Genomic DNA, 12,575 nt, shown 5'->3' with positions numbered 1-12,575 from the left:
GTGTATAAAATCATGTTAAACTTTTAAAAAATATATACATGTGCAAATACATATCTGAATTTATAGGTGAAATAATTTTTATTTAACATCCTTTCTATATATTAATAGACCCTATGGGAAATAGTATTCAAAGTAGTTAGCATCCAGCCTTTGGGACCAGTGTTCTGGACACTTCTTACTGAGCCCTGGTTGTTGGATCTGAGAAGCCCCAGGGGTGGGGTGAGGAGAATTGGAGGTTGCTTGGAAAGACTTGATATTTAATCCTGATTTGCACATAACTAATCTATGAAATTGGTGTTGTTGTTGTTTTTTTTAGTGAAGAGTTAGCTTTTGTGGATTCAAATAATAAAAAACAATACATTCTCATTGTAACAAATGCCAAAAGCAGGACTAAATAAAGGTAGTAATGTTCCAGTATTTACTCCTCTACCCAGTCCTACCCCAGCCCACCCCTGAAAGGGGACTGACAACCAATCTTACCAGTTGGTTTTTATTAAGCCCATTTTTTTCTATGCCTATATAACAAGAACGATTTCTTCATTCTTTCTTCAATTTTTTTATTAAAAAAAAATGTCAAACCTAGAAAAAAAAATTGCAAAACTTATACAAAAACACCTAGATACCTTTCACATTTTCTTTCTTTCTCTTTCTATCTCTTTGGAACCATTGGAAAATTAGAGGAGGATACATTGAAGACATCATAACAGACTTCACCACTAAGTATTTAACACATATTTCCTAAGACTCATTAGAGTTGACCTTTGAACAACACGGATTTGAACCATGCGGATATACTTATCTGAAGTTTTTCAGTAAATATCCGTACTGTTTTGGATCCATGATTGAGAGTCTGCAGATGCAGACGGCTGATGGTAGGCGCTGTTCTACACCATTTTATATAGGGGACTGGAGGATTTGCAGATTTTGTTTTCCTGGCTGGGGTGGAGGAGGGTCTTAGCACCAATCCCCTGTGGATACTGAGGGGCAACTAAGTTTTGGGGGCATTATATGGAATACGGACTATGTGGGGGTTGGCACCTCTAACTCTCATTTTGTTTAAAGGTCGACTGTACATTCTTCTACTTGACCATTGTACTGCACCTGGAATTAGGTAGTTTACCACCTGGCCAGTCACTAGAGGTGTGGGACCACATGCAAGCTCAAAGCCAAACTATTCTTTGCAGACAGGAATAGTCCACGAGAAAGCACGTCCCTTTCCTTCTTCCAAACTCACCAATTAGAGGAGTGAGGAAGCAGTGTTACACTAATTGATACGGCTCCACGTGGAAACATGAAATCCAAGTAAGAAGCGTTATCTCATTATGGAGATGTTTCTCAACTACAGTTGCCCTGGACTCGTTTTTGTAGATTCTGATTCAGTTGGTTTGGCATGACTCCCATTTGTGCATTTAAAAACATTCAAAAATCTCATTCCTGGTGATCGTGTTCTATAGTTAACATTGTAAAAGAAGCTCTAACATGTTACCGGGGGTGGGTGGGCTGCCGTCAGCAAACGCTTCCCTCTGCCTTTGATTTCATGCTTTGATTAGAAAGTTGCTTTATTTCTAATCTAATCCCTTCCTTTTCTAATCAGAAAGCTGGGGTACATTCAAATGGGTGGTGGTGGGTCCCATGAGGTCCCCCTCCCCAGCCTGTGATCTGTCGCTGCTCTGAGGTTAAGGAGACACGTTGCCCTTTCTGAGGCCCAGCCTCACCTGCAGATCTCTGATCTAGCTTGGAGAGGGGGGCACTGTCCTGGAGGCCGCTTGGCCTGCAGCGCTGTGCTGGCTCTCCAACCCAGGAAACGTGGTCAGCCCCCAGCATCTTATTTCATTTTGGTTCAAGTTGTTGCTGTATCTGGCAACTGTTCTTCAACATTTGTAGGAAAAGGTTAAGGTTATCCGAAGTTTCAGTTTAGTTTTCATTTTAATTGTTAGTGCCTTTGTTGATTTTTGTAGGTTTCCTGGAGGAGGCTTTAAAAATGTCTGCTTACTCTGCCATATTTCCTGGAACTCCCTCCTTCCTTCCCTGAATTAAAAAAGAAAAAGAAAAAGACAAAAAAGCTCAGAAGTGTTTTTGTTGAAAAGCAGTAATTCCTAGCTCCAGGCTTTCTCAACCGCCCTGAAGCAGCTATGTTTAAACAGATGTTTCAATATGCACAGATTAAATTATATGCTCAGATATTTTTCTTAACTTATAGATTTTAGATAAATATTTTGATTCTCATATTTTTATTTCTATTCTATATTTAGATCTTTGATTAGTTATTGGATCAGTCAGATTGGGCTAGGCTATGTTTCTAGTTCTATTTATTTTGCTTTATATATTTTGAGCATATGTTATAAGATATATCTAATTTTAGAAAATACTATATCTTCCTGGGAGATTGACACTTTTATCATTATAAAGTGACATTCCTTAGCTTTAGTAAAACCTGTTTACCTTAAAATTCACTTTGTTAGCCCTGGCCGGTTGGCTCAGTGGTAGAGCATCGGCCTGGTGTGCAGGAGTCCCAGGTTCGATTCCTGGCCAGGGCACATAGGAGAAGCGCCCATCTGCTTCTCCACCCCTCCCCCTCTCCTTCCTCTCTGCCTCTCTCTTCCCCTCCCGCAGCCAAGGCTCCATCGGAGCAAAGTTGGCCCCGGGCGCTGAGGATGGCTCCATGGCCTCTGCCTCAGGCGCTAGAATGGCTCTGGTTGCAACAGAGCAATGCCCCAGATGGGCAGAGCATTGCCCCCTGGTGGGCGTGCCGGGTGGATCCCAGTCGGGCGCATGTGGGAGTCTGTCTGACTGCCTCCCCGTTTCCAACTTCAGAAAAATACAAAAAAAAAATTCACTTTGTTTTTCTGGCAGGTAACTCCACTGATTAGAGCACCTTCTTGATATGCTAAAGTTTTGGGTTTGATACCTGATCAGAGAGCACTTACAAGAATCAACCAATGAATGCAGAGATGGGTGGAACAACAAATCAATATTTCTCTTCCTCTTTCTCTGTCTCCCTTCCTCTCTCTCTCAAATCAATTTTAAAAATTCACTTTGTTCAAAGGAAACTAGACTTTCGGTGATGAGCATGCAATAGAGTATACAGATTTTGAACTAAAATGTTGCACACCTGAAATTTATGTTATTTAATTTTAAAAATGAGAATTTCATAAACCAAAGATTATCATTAATTCAATCCTGTGCCCCTGCAGTCTATAAACAAACAAACAAACAAACAAACAAATAGTAAATAATAAGAATGGAGACTTAGAGGTCCAAGCTTTCACATTTCTTCCCTGATCATCCCCATCAAGCTCCTTAAATGTCTGTATTATTTAAAGGTGTAAATAAAGTTCACTGCTGAGAGAGCTTGGAAAAAGATTCCTGTGTTTGACATTAATATACCTGTGTCAGCTTTCTTTCAGTCAGTGTTTGCATACAGCATCCTTTCATGCTTGAAAATCCTCATATTTAACATGTATTTTTTATAAGCAAAATCTAGTCGTACATTTGTATATTCAGATCTAATCTAACAGTCTTTGTCTTGAAATCAGAACATATTGAGTCCAATAATGATGAATACAGTTAGTTAATGATTCATTTGGATTTCAACTTACAATCTTACTATTTACCTTCCCTTTATCTGTTTTATGTTCCCCTTAAATCCTTTCTTCTTTTTTGTGGAATTAACCGAATATTTTTGGTATGACATTTCCTTCTTATTAGTTATACAGTCTTTTATTCTTTTACTGATTACCCCAGAGGTTGCCACATGTATCCTTGACCCACTGGCATATACTCTAAATTAGTACAGTTGTTGCTTTGATAAGATGCACAGACCTGAGAGAACTTTAACCCCATTTACGTACCTCACTTTCACCTTTTGTGTGATTGTTGTGCTTTATTTTTTCATGTATTTAAAAACCTACCAAATGTTTAGATGTATTATTATAATTATTATTATTATTATTTTTTCATTTTTCCAAAGCTGGAAACGGGGAGGCAGTCAGACAGCCTCCCGCATGTGCCTGACCGGGATCCACCCGGCATGCCCACCAGGGGGTGATGTTCTGCCCCTCTGGGGCGTCGCTCTATTGCATCCAGAGCCATTCTAGCGCCTGAGGCAGAGGCCACAGAGCCATCCCCAGCGCCCGGGCCATCTTTGCTCCAATGGAGCCTTGGCTGCGGGAGGGGAAGAGAGAGACGGAGAGGAAGGAGAGGGGGAGGGGTGGAGAAGCAGATGGGTGCTTCTCCAGTGTGCCCTGGCCGGGAATCGAACCTGGGACTCCTGCACACCAGGCCGACACTCTACCGCTGAGCCAACTGGCCAGGGCGTATTATTATAATTAGATTAAAATGTAATTATTATTATTTGGATCTACTACATATTGACCATTTCCTGAGCTTTGTTTTCTTTGTCTCCATTCCTTCCTGTGGACTTATATTTCATCTACCTGAATAACTCACTATAGCATAGAATGGTTTGTGACAAATTCTCTATCTGTATATCTTAAAATGTATTTGCTTCACCTCATAGTTTTTTTTCCAGTCATCGTTTTTTTTAAGGTTTCGCTTTTCTCTTTATTTTAAGAAAATCAACTTTAGTCAGGATAATTTTCATACAATAAAATGCACTCATTTTAAGGGTGCTGTTTGATGAGTTTTGACAAATGTATAAAACTCTGTAACCATTACCATAATCAGGACATAAGCATTTCCGTCAGTCCAAAAGTTTCTTTGTTCCCTTTTGCAGTCAACCCCTCTCCTAGTCATCCATTGATTTACTTTCTGTCACTATAGATCAGTTTTACCTGTTCTAGAGTGTTGTAAGAATGAAATAACGGAATATATGTTATTTGTGTATAATCTATCTCTATCTATCTATCTATCTATCTATCTATCTATCATCTATCATCTATCTATCTCTATACTTTGTCTGGCTTCTTTCACCCAGGATATTGCTTCTGAGATTCAACCATGTTGTTGTGTGTAACTAGTTTGTTCCTTTTAGTTGCTGAGTAGTATCTCATTGTATGGAAATTTTATAATTTGTTTATCCATTCACCTGTGCATGAACATTTGGATTGTTTTTAGCTTTTGGCTTTTGTGAGTAAAGCTACTATGAACATTCATGTAAAAGTCATGTTGTGAACTTTATTTCTCTAAGAAAAATAACCTAAGAGTGAAATTACTGGATCCTAGGTAGTTATGTGTTTAACTTTATGGGAAACTGCCATACAGTTTTTAAAAATTATCGAACTCTTTACGTTCCCAGCATTATTGTATGGCAGGAGCTAGTTGCTCCACATTTATGCCAAGACTTGGTAATGTCCAAGTCTTTTAATTTTATCCATTCTACTGGTTGTGCGGTGTATTCTGTTGTGGTTTTCATTTACATTCCCTTATAACTAAAACTGTTGAGCATTTTAAATGTGCTATTGGCCTTTCATATATCTTGTGAGGTGTTATTCTAAACACTTGACTATTTAAAAAAGAGTTGTTTATTTTTATATTATGAGTTGCAAAACTATATATATATATATATATATAAACTATATATGTGTATATATATATATATATATATATATATATATATATATCCCCCCCCCCTGTCTGTGGCTTGTCTTTTCATTTTTTCAAAGGTGTCTTCTGAAGAGCAGTTTCAATTTTGATGAAGAAAATTATCATTTTCTTTTATTATGTGTGTTTTCTTGTATCCTATGTAAAAAATTTCTGATTACTCAAGGTTGCAAAGTGTTTCTCTATTTTTTTTTCTCAAAAGTTCTGTGGCTTTTGCTTTTACATTTAGGTCTATGATCTACTTTGAGTTAATTTTTTGTGTATGGGAAAAGGTAAATAGCAGAGTTAAATTTCTACATAGTATATCAAGTTGGCCAGTACAATTTGATGAAAAAACTATTCTTTCCTGCCATTGAATTAACTTGGCACTTTTGTCAAAAGTCAATTGATCACGAATGTGTAGATCTGCTCTTTATCTATTATGTGCTTGGGTCTTTTTGTCTATTCTTTTGCTAAAACCACTCTCTCGACTAGCTTTATACTAAAGGTTGAAATCAGGAAGTCTTTTCCAAATTTCTTGCTTTTGAAAATTATTTTGGCTATTATATATGTCCTTTGAATTTATATATAAATTTTTGAACCAGTTTTCAAATTTTGCAGGAAAAGCTTTCTGGCATTTTGATTTGAACATGTTACATCTTTCCATTTATTTTTGATCTTTAATTTCTCTCAACAGTATTTTGTAGTTTTTAATATACAAATCTTACATTTATTTTGTTAAACTCATTCCTAATATTTTACATTTTTTTTCAGATTTTATTTATTCATTTTTTTAATAGAAAGAGAGAGAGAAGGGGGGAGGAGCAGGAAGCATCAATTCCCGTATGTTCTTTGACCAGCCAAGACCATGGTTTTGAACTGTTGACCTCAGTGTTCCAGGTTGACACTTTATTCCTTGTGCCACCACAGGTCAGGCTAATATTTTGTGTTTTTGATACTATAATAGTTTGAATGGTGCTATTTTTCAAATTTCTTTTTTTTTTTTTTTTGTATTTTTCTGAAGCTGGAAAAGGGGAGAGACAGTCAGACAGACTCCCGCATGCACCCGACCGGGATCCACCCGGCACGCCTACCAGGGGCGACGCTCTGCCCACCAGGGGGTGATGCTCTGCCCCTCCGGGGCGTCGCTCTGCCTCAACCAGAGCCACTCTAGCGCCTGGGGCAGAGGCCAAGGAGCCATCCCCAGCGCCCAGGCCATCTTTGCTCCAATGGAGCCTTTGCTGCAGGAGGGGAAGAGAGAGGAAGGAGGGGGGTGGGGGTGAAGAAGCAAATGGGCGCTTCTCCTATGTGCCCTGGCCGGGAATCGAACCCGGGTCCCCCGCACGCCAGGCCGATGCTCTACCGCTGAGCCAACCGGCCAGGGCCCAAATTTCATTTTCTAAATGCTTATTTTTGGTATTGATCTTTTATTCTATGACCCTGCTAAAGTCACTTATTCATCTTAACAGCTTTCCTTTGTATATTCTATGTACATACTTATGTTGACCTTGAATGGAAACAGTTTTATTATTTTTTTTACCAATATATTTGCACTTTTTTTTTAATTGCCTTATTTCATTGTTGGGTCTTCCAAGAAATGTTTAGTTGAAGCCTTGTTGCTGATCTGACAGGGATAGCATTCAATCTTTGATCATTCAGTGTGATGGTAGCTGTGTCTTTTGTAGATGTTCTTTATCAAATTCCCTTCTATTCTGAGTTTTAAAGCTACCATCTTGCTTTTCTCTTCTATTGGTCTCATCTATTCTTTGTTCACTCTTTCTTCTTTCCATGCATTCTTTGGTATTAATTATTTTCAACTATTCCGTTTTATTTCTGATATTGGAGATTATTTGCTATATTTCTTTATGCTCTAGGAGTTACAATATGTATCTTCAATATATAGCAGTCTAATTTCAACTATTATACCACTCATAGATAATGTAAAACTTTATGGTATAACAGTATACTTCAATTTTCTCCTTCCCATTCTTTGTGGTGGTGTTGTTGTGTATATTTTACTTATAAAAATATTATGAAATATAAATTTCATAATAGATGGGTATTATTTTGCTTTAAAGAGTCAACTATATTTTAAAGCAACTTACAGGTGAGAAAAGTTGTTCATATTTACTCACCAATTCCAGCCCTCTTCAATTCTGAGTTTCTAACTGTTGTCATTTTACTTCAGCTTCATAGCCGTAAATTCTTTTTCTTGTTTATCTGAAAAAATCCTTATTTCACCCACATTTGGGGAATATTTTTGCAGGGTAGAGAATTTTAGGGATTTTTGTCTTTGTTTTCTTTTTAAGCCCATTCACGAGGCTGTTTGATTATATTCTAGCTTGCATTATTTCTGAAAAGAGGTGGATGATTTCTTATTTTTGTTCTCATGAGATATATACTATGCCCTTTGTCTCTGGTTACTTTAAAATTTTACTCTTTGTCACTTTTTTTTTTTTTTAGTAATTTGGTTACAGTGTACCATGGTGGTATGGTTTTACTTGTTTTCTCCTGCTTGGGGTATATTGAGCTACTTGGGTCTGTGCATTTATAGCTTTTATCAAATTAAAAAAAATTTAGCCATTACTTGTTCAAAAATTTTTTTTGCCTAACTTTCTTACCCCCCCCCCCCCCACACACACACACATGCACACCCTCTTTGGGTATTAAAATCAAAGATGTTCGGTCGCTTGATAGTGTCTCACAGGTCACTATTATTTTCATCCATCTTTCTCTCTGTGCTTCAGTTTCTATTACTGTGCTTTGAAGTTCACATTTCTTTTTTCTACAGCATTGAATCTTATGTCATGCCCATCAAGCGATTTTTAGATATTAAATTTTCAGCTGGAGAATTTCATTTGCTCTTTGAATAGTTTTCATTCCTTCGTTTATTGCATTCATGTTTTCCTATAATTCCTTGAGCATAGTTATAATAGTAATATGAAAGCACCTGCCTGTTAATGTCTGCTTCTGTTTCTATGGACACTGTGAATATTACAGAATATAGTTTTTGAATTTTGTTTTTGTCTTTTAAGAGTTTGGAAGTTTGTTTGTTAGGTAGACAAGTTATTGAGAATTAGCTTTATCCATTTGATGATGTTTTAAGCTTTTTTAGGGTAGTAGAAAAGCCTCTATTCTAACACAAGTTCAGCCTATTACTCAGGTGCATTCTACCTGGGTCTCGACTGTAACCTCAGATGTTTTCTTCACTTATCCTCACCATTATCTTGCAGCTTTTGGTAAGTGTCTTTTTACTTTTTTCCTTTACAGTTGTCCCTCACCATATTGCGGTTCACTTTTCACGGTCTCACTGTATCACGGATTTTAAAATTGTATATAACTAATTTTGTATTGTAGATTTTTTGCTATATCATGGGATTTTGCAGTATATAGGTATTTTTATATATTTATTATTTTAATTATTTTTTCAGTAAAATAAGCACTTTCTAGAGTATAGAAAGTGTTTAAGAGCATAGGAAGTGTTTATAAGAGTGTGGGAAAGGTTAATAACAGTGTCAGAAAGGTTTATAAGAGTTTGGGGAGGGTTTACAAAGCCTTAAAGTATATATAAACAATAAAATAAATATTAGGTTGCTACTTTGCAGATTTTCGCCTATCGCAGGGGAGTTCTGGAACCGAACCCCCATGATAGATGATGGACCACTGTATTTATTTTTTAGGTGAGAGGAGGAGAGATAGTGAGGCAGACTCCCACATGCACCCCAACCAGGATCCACCTGGCAACCTCCTGTAGGGCTGATGCTCCAGCACCAAGCTATTTTTAGTGCCTGAGACTGATGCACTCCAACAGAGCTATCCTCAGCACCAGGGGCCATGCTCGAACCAATCTAGCCACTGGCTGTGGGAGAGAAAGAGGGAGAGAAGGGGGAGAGGGAAGGAGGGAGGAGCAAATGGTTGCTTCTCCTATGTGTCCTGATCCGGAATTGAACTTGGGACATCCACACACTGGGCCGACACTCTATCCACTGAGCCACTTGCTAAAGCCTGAGACGTGTCTTTCAAGGTACTTCTAACTTCTGCTCATTGTCCAATTCCAAAGTTAGCGTTTTAAGTTTTTGTTACAGCAGCACTCTACTTCCAGATATCAAATTGTATTCTGCTATTTGTTGCTGCCTAACAACCCACTCTAAAGCCTCTTTTCTCAATGTAGAGAATAGGTGTTGGAAAGAATCCAAAGCATTCTATACTCTGTATTTAATGGAATACATGAAAAACTTTACCCTCCAACATATGTTTGCCCAAATGATTTTTCTTTTTCTGCCTATTTCTATTCAGAATATAACACACCACTTCAACACTCTCTACCCCAGGCTGTCTTGGGCACTGGAAGTAGATTTACTTACTGAAAGTAAAACAAGAGAAGAAATGCTAGGGGAAGGAAAGAGATAGAGGCAGGAATGACTTTGGCCATGCCAGGAAGTTATTTCCATGTGGTAAGGTAGCAATTGTCCAGGAGTCTGATTTGTGTACCTCTGAGTTCCAAAGCTAGAGACAGGTGGTTGAACAAAGTTAATGTTTATTCCCACCTGTTTCCTGAAGGGCTGAATTATTCTAGGTTGGAGAGAGTACTTATGCTAGATCCAGCTGCAAGTATATGAGAAAGGAAAGCCCTTCCCGCCCATTCTATTAATTAATTAATTAATCATATTTTTTATTTAGAAAATTAAATTTAATGGGCTGATATTGATCAATAAGAGTACATAGGTTTCCAGTAAACATCTCTATAGCATTTGAACTGTTGATTGTGTTGTGTGGCCATCAGCCAAAGTCAAATCACTCTACAGGTCACCACATCCTTGTCCCTCTTTATTCCCCTCCCCCACACCCCTCCCCTACAACCCCTTTCCTGTGGTAACCACTTCACTTTTCTATGTCCATGCGTATCAGTTTTACCCATTTTGTTCTACTTTGATTTGAGCTTCCATTCTTACACTAGGTACAAGGTTTTCCTTGGCATTTTAACAAGAAGGAGCTGACACATGTAGACCCTTAATAAATATATATTGAACAAAAGAGTAAAAGTTGGAGCAAGGGTGTCAAGACCTGTGAACCAGCACCTCCTGGAAGTCTCAAAAGATGACTTTGAGATGGAAGTCTCAAAGTCATCATAGTTGGTGAGGGACACAACACTGCATTTGGCAGCTCACTGAAGTTTGCAACCTGGCTTCTCTAGATCTTGATGTTCCTTGATTCCCCCCCCCCCCCACACACACAAAAGGTAATGTCTTTGATATGTGTCCATTACTCACTCATAATGCCAACATTTTTTAAAGCTTATGTTATGCCTGGCACTGAGTTAGCTGAAGGAACTGCAATTCATGTTATCACTGAATCTTCACAACAACCTTATGGGGTGTAAAATACTATAATTGTTTCCATTTTACAGATGAGGACAGTTGAGATTTAGAGAGAACAAACAACTTGCCCAACTTCACACAGCCAGTGAAAGCAGAGAACTTCTGCCAGATATGTTCCACCCTGGTTAAATGGTGACCCTACATTCTCCCATGTATGTATATAGACTTGCCAAGGAGCTTTGGTAACACAGTTGCCATCTGGAAAGTGACAATTACGCGCATAAGCAACACATTGTTAGAAGATGCAGCCTTCATCCAAACTAAGAGATCAGAGGGAAGAAGCATACTGAGACCCCACCAATTCTATCAGTTTATCTGCCCATGACCCTTATTAGAAACCTCTGGAAATGTCTTCTGTGCACATCTCTGAACTATGTACATGAGACAGCCTGTGGCTGAAAAGGTTATTATAATAGTAGATAAGTTGGGAAGTAGAGCTGGTACAAGAAAAGAGGAATAATTCAGGGCAGCAAATGCTAAACGACAAAAGTTTGATCCACAATAAGTGCTATGAGGACTCAGGAACCAGGTCAGGAGGTGCAGCTAAGGAGGGGACCCTGATTAACCTGTGCCGCTGGCTGGCAGCGCCAATGTCCATACTTCCTTGGCAGCTGTTACCAGCCAGCAGAGAGGTGAGAGCTGAGCTGTTTGGATGAGATGCTTGTGGCAGTATTTATTGTCTACTTCATTTCTGATTGGTGTAAGAATTTTTATGCTGTATCTTTTCTTTGATTCTGGGAATTGGAGTTATCTGAGATGGTGAGCAGTCTTAGAACAGGCAAGAAACGGGAAAGGAGAGTGCTGCAAGCAAAGACTAGCCTGCTCTAGCCAGGTGGGTTGCTTCTTCTCCCTTAGCACACTCAGGGAGGATTAGAAAGGAACTGACAGGCTTCTGACTTTGTCTATGGGACAGTCTGAGATCCAATTTGCTATTTTGGTTTTGATTTTTAGTTACAGCACAAACCTTTCTCTCACTGTATATTCTGTCAACTCTGGGCACATGAGACAGGTGAGACTAGGAAAGGTGACTGGAGACTCAAAGCTGATACGCTGTCCTTGAGTCATGGGGCGGAAAAGAAAAAAGGGGTCTGTCTGCGAATGGTCTTGACAGAGGTCAGGGCTGGGCGGCTTGTAGATAGTCTTCAAGATTTCTAGCTCACACCTGTGTCTAAGCACCCTCGTCTCGTCATCAAACCTATTATTTGACCTTAATGGTTAGCGGGCAGTGGCCAAAGACGTGCCTCCCTAGAAAGTGGTAGGGGTGGGCACGACGATCCTCCACCTCCTCCACCCATTTCGGCCGCCCCAGCGCGGATGCAGGTGTGATTGTGGCCCAGGGGTGTAGGCTCCGGGGATGAAGTAGTTAAGGTGGGGGGCGCTTGGGAGAGTTGTCTAATACCGAGGAACAGCAGTTTGCCAGAGTTAACGTGGGCAGCTTCTTTGGGTAGGAAAGGAAGGAGGACCGTCTGCCAAGCTCCAGCTCGCACCCCGCGTGTGCCTGTGTGTGCGCGCACGAGTGTGAGTGCGCGCGCGCCGAGGCGTTCCTCAGGTTGCGCTGCCTGGAAACCAAGGGAGCTATTGGCAGGGCGACCGAGTGGGGGTGGGGGCTCCCCGACCCTCGGAGGAGCGCGGCGCGGGCTGCCGAGGCGAGCCCTG

At 39.6% G+C, this 12,575-nt stretch overlaps 1 protein-coding gene across 5 annotated transcripts in view; it reads left to right on the top strand.

Moving 5' to 3' along the window:
* Positions 1-12,575, top strand: part of CALN1 (calneuron 1) — a 528,997-nt gene that overhangs the window by 102,370 nt on the left and 414,052 nt on the right. The gene's annotated exons all lie outside the window — the stretch shown is intronic.

The sequence above is a fragment of the Saccopteryx leptura genome, chromosome 4 (genome assembly GCF_036850995.1).
Source record: "Saccopteryx leptura isolate mSacLep1 chromosome 4, mSacLep1_pri_phased_curated, whole genome shotgun sequence".
Taxonomy (NCBI): Eukaryota; Metazoa; Chordata; class Mammalia; order Chiroptera; family Emballonuridae; genus Saccopteryx; species Saccopteryx leptura.
The sequence above is the reverse complement of the archived record's forward strand: the minus strand, read 5'-3'. Positions and strand labels throughout refer to the sequence as shown.